Source organism: Musa acuminata, chromosome BXJ1-1 (assembly GCF_036884655.1).
Source record: "Musa acuminata AAA Group cultivar baxijiao chromosome BXJ1-1, Cavendish_Baxijiao_AAA, whole genome shotgun sequence".
NCBI classification, from domain to species: Eukaryota; Viridiplantae; Streptophyta; class Magnoliopsida; order Zingiberales; family Musaceae; genus Musa; species Musa acuminata.
In genome coordinates, this window is record NC_088327.1 from 8,762,374 (window position 1) to 8,770,000 (window position 7,627).

A 7,627-nucleotide genomic window follows, 5' to 3' on the forward strand; every position below is an offset into this window, starting at 1 on the left:
CAGAATGGCTCTCGAAGACAGGGAACACACGGCTTTCCTCACCGATCAAGGGATATACTTCTACAGGGTCATGCCGTTCGGGTTGAAAAATGCCGGAGCTACATACCAGAGGACAGTAAGCAAGATGTTTGCCCTCCAAATCGGGAGGAACATGGAAGTCTACGTGGTCGACATGATTGTGAAAAGCAGAGAGGCCGGGACACACCTCGCCGACCTAACCGAGGCCTTCGACACGCTACGCAAGTTCGGCATGCGGCTCAACCCCACGAAGTGCGCTTTCGGCGTCACCTCTGGGAAGTTCCTGGGGTTCATTGTACACCAGAGAGGAATCGACGCCAACCCGGAGAAAGTACAGGCAATAATCGATATGCAGTCCCCCTGGATAGTTAAAGACCTGCAGCGACTCAACGGTAGACTGGTCGCCCTGTCTCGCTTCCTCGCCCGATCGGGCGATCGCTGCCTCCCTTTCTTCAAGGTGCTCAAAGACCCGAAGAACTTCCAATGGACATCAGAATGCGAGGAGGCTTTGAAACGGATGAAGCAGCACTTGGCCAGCCTCCCTCGACTCGCCTCTGTTTTCCCCGGCGAAAAGCTGGGGCTCTATCTGGCGGCCTCCCCGTACGCGGTTAGCTCCATCCTCGTCAAGGAAAGCTCCGGCACACAACTCCCGATCTACTACGTCAGCCACGTCCTGAGTGGACCCGAGGAGCGCTACCCGCTGATAGAAAAACTCGCACTCGCCCTGGTGCTCTCAGCCCGGAAGTTGCGCCCTTACTTCCAGGCACACTCGGTGGAAGTCGTCACCGACCAACCTCTCCGGCAGATCTTAACAAAGTTCGATGTTGCAGGTCGGCTTCTCAGATGGGCGGTGGAGCTCGGAGAGCATGACATCAGCTACGTACCCAGGACCGCCATTAAGGCCCAGGCGGTAGCCGACTTCATCGTGGAACTAGCTCGGGTGGGCAAAGACCTCGAGCGAACACCAGAGACTTGGACCCTACACGTGGACGGCTCGACCAACTCAGGGGGCGCCGGAGCTGGGCTGGTCCTTCTCGCCCCTGACGGACGCTCGTTCGAGCGCTCCCTTTGCTTCGGGTTTAAAGCCACCAACAATGAGGCGGAGTACGAAGCGCTCCTAGCCGGATTGAGGCTGGCCCTCGAAATGCAGGTGGCCGCAATACACGTCCTCACTGACTCGCAACTCGTGGCCGAACAGCTCAGCGGAGGATACGAGGCTCGTGACGCAACCATGGCCAAATATCTGACGCGGGTAAGGGAGCTAACCGCGAAATTCCCTTACTTTACATTGTCTAACGTTCCGAGGGAGGAGAACGGACGGGCCGATGCGCTAGCTAAGCTGGCGTCAAGACGAACCCCCAAAGCGTGGTCAGAGATAGAGGAGCTTCCCGCTCACGCCATTGAGGTAGCTACCACGGCCCCAGGCAGTGCGCCGACCACGTGGGTGCAAGAGCTGCTGCGCTTCAAGCGAGATGGAGCCCTCCCCCTCGACGAAGTCGCAGCTCGGCGTCTGCGCCGCACACATGCTTGGTACACCGAGGAAAGTGGCCGGCTGTACAGACGATCCTTCACCTACCCCCTCCTGAGGTGTTTGGAGCCTGACGAAGCCCAGACCGTCCTGGCTGAAACTCACGAGGGGATCTGCGGCGAACACATTGGCGGGCGGACCCTGGCGCACAAGATACTTCGCCAAGGCTACTACTGGCCAACCATGTGTCGAGACGCAAAAACTTACGTGCAGCGGTGCAGCTCGTGCCAGCAACACGCCCGTGCGCTCCGACAACCGGCGGTCCCCCTCAGTCCCATCGACTGCGCATGGCTGTTCGCCCAGTGGGGACTGGACCTCCTCGGCCCCTTTCCACCGGCCTCTGGGCAGCGGAAGTATATAATCGTGGGAGTGGATTACTTCACGAAGTGGGTCGAGGCCGAGCCGCTGGCTACGACGACGGAACACCAAATGGAGAAATTCGTCTGGAAAAACCTTGTGACCCGGTTCGGGTTGCCTAGAGCCATCGTCACCGACAACGGACCACAGTTCGCCGGCACGAGGTTCCGGGAGTTCTGCGCCGGTCATGGCATTCAACTGAGGTTCAGTTCGGTAGCCCATCCTCAGACGAACGGGCTGGCCGAGGTAACCAACCGATCCATCCTGGATGGCCTCAGAAGAAGAGTGTCCGCGGCCCGATCGACCTGGGCGGACGAGCTCCCTAGCGTGCTGTGGTCGCTGCGCACCACCCCCAAGGCCGCGACCGGAGAATCCCCCTATAGCTTGGCTTTCGGAACCGAGGCCGTCCTACCGCCCGAGCTGACTGTCGCCACGCTTCGGACGAGGAACTATGATCAGGAGGCCTCGAACCAGGGACTTCGCGCCAACCTCGACATACTCGAGGAGCGACGTACTGACGCACACCTGAAAGCCCTCTCTTACCAGAGAGCCGTCGCAAGGGTATACAACAGAAGCGTACGACCCAGGCCAGTCAGGTTAGGCGACCTAGTCCTACGAAGAGCCGAAGTCAGCGACCCAACCCGAGCGAGGGGGAAGCTGGCTCCCAAGTGGGAGGGACCTTACCGGGTTACCGGCGTGGTTCGACCAGGTACTTATCGACTCACCAAGATGGACGGTTCCTCCCTGCCGAGGACATGGAACATCCAGAACCTTAAGAAGTTCTACGTCTGAGGCCAATGCCCCGGCTCCCAAGTCGAAGTTGTGCAATTCAATGTCCGGAGCTTAAAAGACGCTTTTATTCACAAAGCATGGGATTACAAGACTCAACTTTCAAAGCAGGAAGACATATTGGAAGGAAGTTTTCTTTATAAGGCAAGGTGTTACAACCGTAACCAGACCCGAAGGTCACAAAAATTACAAAGTACAGAAACTGCTCGGCTGAGCTGACCTCCGGGCCGCCTTAACCGTCTGATCCTCCCATGCCATCATCAAAGGGAACGTCCTCCGGCATGTCCACATCCAAATCCTCTGGATGCGAGACAAACGGATCTGTTTCCACTTCCAGCCCGGGATGGCTCGTCTGGAACCGGCCAAGGGCGATCCGGTACCCGTACTCGTAGGTAACCTGCCCCGACCGAGCCAGCCCGAGCTGGAAGCCCGGGGACTGTTTATAGGCCTCGATTATTTCCTTCTCCTTCTCCGACCGCCGCTCCCGCTCGGTCGACAGGGCGTCGGAAGCCCCCTTCATGTCAGCCAGCGCACCCTCCAGCCGCTGGGTCAGGACGGCTGCCTCGCCTCGGGCCAAACGAGCCTCGGACTGAGCTCCCTCCAAGCGTCCCCGGAGATCGCTTTTCTCCTCGGACGCCTTCGCCTCGGACCTTAAGCGAAGAACCTCGGCCTCCAACGACGACACGCGCTCCCCGGCCGCCCCCGCCTCAGCTCGGAGACGCGTCGCCTCCGCTTCGAGCTCCGAGGAGCGCTGCTCGGCCGCCGCAACCGCCTCCGGAGCCGCCCCGGCCCGAACCTCCTCGAGCTGCTTGCGCAACTCGGCATTGCGCTCGCACAAAATTCCTAGGGCCCGACCCGCATCGCGAACGCGGTCCGCCAGTGCCATCGCGTAATGCTGGCCCTGCAAGAAGAAAGTCAGAACGACCCCCCGGAGCACCACAAGCGGGAAGCCAGCAGCGGGACACTTACCCACAATAGCGACTTCACCGACTTCCCGAGAAGGACGTCGGACGGCAGAGTGTACATCTCCCGGGCCAGATCAGGGTGTAGCCCCCCTCGGACGAACGCGGCCGCGGTCTCCCCGTCAGCCCACACCCGGGTCCCGCGGGTCAACCCCCCCCCAGCGGGCTACCAACCGGTCAGAGGGTTGGCCCTCAGAAAGCTCGCCCATCAGGCGCGCATGGTAGAAGTCATTCGGCGGCCCCGCGGGAAGGCGACACAAGTCCCGGATCGAGGGCTCTCGAGGCGCCTTCCCTGCAACCACGCTGCTCGGGCTTGCCTCGCCCCGACCTCGCCCTCCCCGCCTATCGTGCGAGCCCGACTCCGCCGCCTCTGCGCTCTCCTGAGCCCTTGGGGGATTCGGTTTCTTCGGCGCTGCAACCTTCGCCTTCTTTCGAGGACGGACGTCCTCGAGGTCCACTGGCGCATCTCTAGTGCCGATGCTCGGGCCGACCTGGCGCCGCGGAGATACGGCAGACGAAAGACGTCCTCCGCGCACCACAGCAAGATTCACCATCTCTGCACAAACACCACGACCTTGGTCAGTATCCTAAAAAAAAAAGAAAAGCAAAACTGGAAGGCCCACTGCCACCTCCTCAAGGCATACCTCGAGGTACGGGACTCAAGCCCGCCTCGACCAACCACGCCTCGGTCATCTTTCGGATGACTCTGGAAGAAGGGAGGATCTCCTTCAATCTTCGAAGGGCCCGGAGCTCCCCCTCGTCCAAGGCCGGGGCAGTATTATCGACTGCGCGCGCCGCCCATCGGAGCCCGAAGCTCCAACTCTTCGGATGGCAGACGTAGAAGTAGCGCTCCTTCCACCCCTTGTTGCTGGAAGGAGCCCCACTGACATGGAAACCCGGTCGGGCGGACAAATAATAGCCCCCTGACCCTCTGGATAGACGGAAACAGGAGAGGAAAAGGGACCGACTCGGAGTGATCTGGGCATAGTAGCATTCCCCGAGGAACGCCACCAGATAGCGCCAAGAATTCGACGCCATCTGAGAAGGAGAAATGCGCCACCACGCGACGCAGGCAGTAATGACGGGGTGGAACGGAAGGCGCAACCCGGCCTCAAGGGCATCTACTGTTAGGGCAAAGCCCTTGGGTATAGGGTCATACGCCCGCTGCCCCGGCTCAGGGGCAATAAGCGTGAACTCCGCCGGGACACTGTAACGATCCCGGAGAAGGCCGAGCGACGACTCGCTCACGGTGGAGTCGAGGTCATGCGGCCACATAAGCGATTCGAGGGCCTTGGTGGCCCTTTCCTCGGACGACGAGCGGGAGCTCGCCAACGCCACCTCATCACCGGCAGCGCCGGAAAGAGGAGGCGGAGAAGGAGAGGACGAAGGAGGGGAAGCCATCCTTACCGAAGCTTTTGGGAAGGAAGGGCGGCTGAAGAAGTACCGGGCTAGGACACCCAAAGAAGGGATTGAAGCAAAGGCAGGTACCAAGAGGTGAAAGGGACGGACGGAGCACTACTTATAGCCTGTTTCCCGCCGAAACGGCGACCTTTCCCCTCCTGGGTCGCGCTGCGAAGATGCAAAAGTCGCATCGCCATAACTTCGTCCGGGGAGGCTCTTAATTACCGCACGGTGCGAAGTACGGAGCCCCTGATCACATCAACCTCGAAAACCGACGACGCCCGAAAGGCATGGCCCTTTGACCTTCCCCAGGCAAAAGGCCATCCGGCTGCCCACGCCCGCTCAGTGGTCAAAATGGCCAAACGATAACCGAAAGACGAGTATCGCTTCGGTCACGTTACGCCCGGGGCCATCGCCTCGGCCGACACCAAGTGCCTCGGCTCTCCGGCTCCGCGCCACCCCGAGTCACACCAGCGCGGTCACCCCGCCTGCGTTGTGCTCCTCGGCTCTCCGGCTCCGCGCCACCCCGAGTCACACCAGCGCGGTCACCCCGCCTGCGTTGTGCTCCTCGGCTCTCCGGCTCCGCGCCACCCCGAGTCACACCAGCGCGGTCACCCCGCCTGCGTTGTGCTCCTCGGCTCTCCGGCTCTGCGCCACCCCGAGTCACACCAGCACGGTCACCCCGCCTGCGTTGTGCTCCTCGGCTCTCCGGCTCTGCGCCACCCCGAGTCACACCAGCGCGGTCACCCCGCCTGCGTTGTGCTCCTCGGCTCTCCGGCTCTGCGCCACCCCGAGTCACACCGGCGCTGTCACCCCGCCCGCGTTGTGTTCCTCGGTCCTCGACTTCGTATCTCCTCAGTCACACTAGCGCGATCGCACCGCCTGCGCGGTGCCTCCTGGTACTCTTCGGCCTTAATGGCCCCTAGACTGACCCCACTCAGACCCACCTGAGCAGCACGTTGAAGCAGGGAGCCATGCATCGAACTCCTTACGCACAAAGCTAATGCATAGCTCCTTTCGGGGGGGGCATATGATAAGGGTAAAAAACTGACTTTGACGTAACACCCCAGAATTGACGTAATACACCCCCCACCCTCCCCCCCCCCCCCCCCCACCCCACGTCGGACGCCCGGTACGGCGCTCTGCCACGGAAAATAGCATTAACTACGACGCGACGCACGCCCATACCCACCGTACCCGAACAACCCCCTCGGCTGACTCTTCGCAGCCGGCCGAGGCAGGCAGAGGCGCCAGCTGACACCCCCATACCCTGCGGCAGCTCGGCTCTCCACGCAACGCCCACAGCGGCAACAGACGTCGTCAGAGGTACGGTCCTGCTCTGGCAGGATGGCCCATCAGGTAACATCAACCCCCCTTATAAATACCCCCCCCCGGGTCCACGCCAGGGAGGGAAAAAGGAGGAAAGGAAAACTCTCTCTCTCTCTCAACCAAGATAACATTCCCTTCCACTGACTTGATCGTCGGAGGGGTCGGGCCGAGCCACCGACCCGACCTGTGTGCAGGTACCCAGCCACCGTCAACCCGGTTCGCCCAGGCGGACTCCTCGAGCAAGATCCTTCGCATCCGCCACCTAAAGCCCGACAAAGGGGGACACCTCTAATCCCAGGCATTTGGAGCCCAGAACCAGCCGCGTCAGCCCCAAATTCGCGGCCCGAAAGTTATTTACCATAACAGTAGTAATCGTAATCACTCTAATCATTTCCGTATATTATTACACTACATAAATCATATAAATAGTCAATTATCTTATTGATTTTTATGAGTATATATAATCATTTGTTGGTCACATAAAAATAATAGTAATAATATACAAAATAAAATATAAAAAAATCCTCTTTTGATTTTTCTTTTGAGAAACATTCTATTTCTAGAATTCTCAAACAGTATCTTTTTTATTTGATTCCATAGGGTGAATCGTTCCGGTTATAATATTTTTCCATTATGTTACACTGTTTTCATTAATATCAGAAAAATATTATAATGGAGTATAAAAATAATGTAACATAATATTTTTATATAAATTCTATGAAAAATATTAAGTTTGTAGTATTTTTATATTACATTATAATATTTTTAATAATACTAAAAAAATACTATAATGCAGTATAAAAATATTATAACATAGTGTTTTTATTTTCAGAATATTAAAAATTTATAATATTTTTTTTAGTATTACTGAAAACTCTATAACATATTGTAATAAAAAAAAGATAGATAATCGGGGCTATTTCGAGTATGAATAAAAAAATATTATTTGGGATTAGGAGGATAATAATAATAATAATAATAATAATAATAATAATAATAATAATAATAACGACAAGCTGTGAAAAGAAAAAGGGGAAGAGAAAAAGACGGCAAGTGTGTGAGGGAGGCTGAGGTCGCTGTTGGGCGATTTATACGGAAAAAGGACGCACTGTCACTGCACTGCCTCCCTCTTTGCTTCTTCTCTCCCCCAATTTGACTACCACATTGGATCGGTAGATAGCAATATGGTAGCTCTTTTCCTCCTCTTCCCTCTTCTTCTTCTTTCCGCCGCTCTCTCGTCGTC

The 7,627-nt window shown here is 57.2% G+C and overlaps 1 protein-coding gene across 1 annotated transcript in view; it reads left to right on the forward strand.

Moving 5' to 3' along the window:
- Positions 1 to 7,483: 7,483 nt before the first annotated feature.
- The window catches only part of LOC103994692 (rop guanine nucleotide exchange factor 1), a 4,955-nt gene continuing 4,811 nt past the window's right edge, over positions 7,484 to 7,627 (forward strand). The window contains exon 1 of the mRNA XM_009415104.3: positions 7,484 to 7,627. This exon is cut by the window's right edge and continues 301 nt beyond it. The gene's annotated coding sequence lies outside the window, so the exon portion shown is untranslated.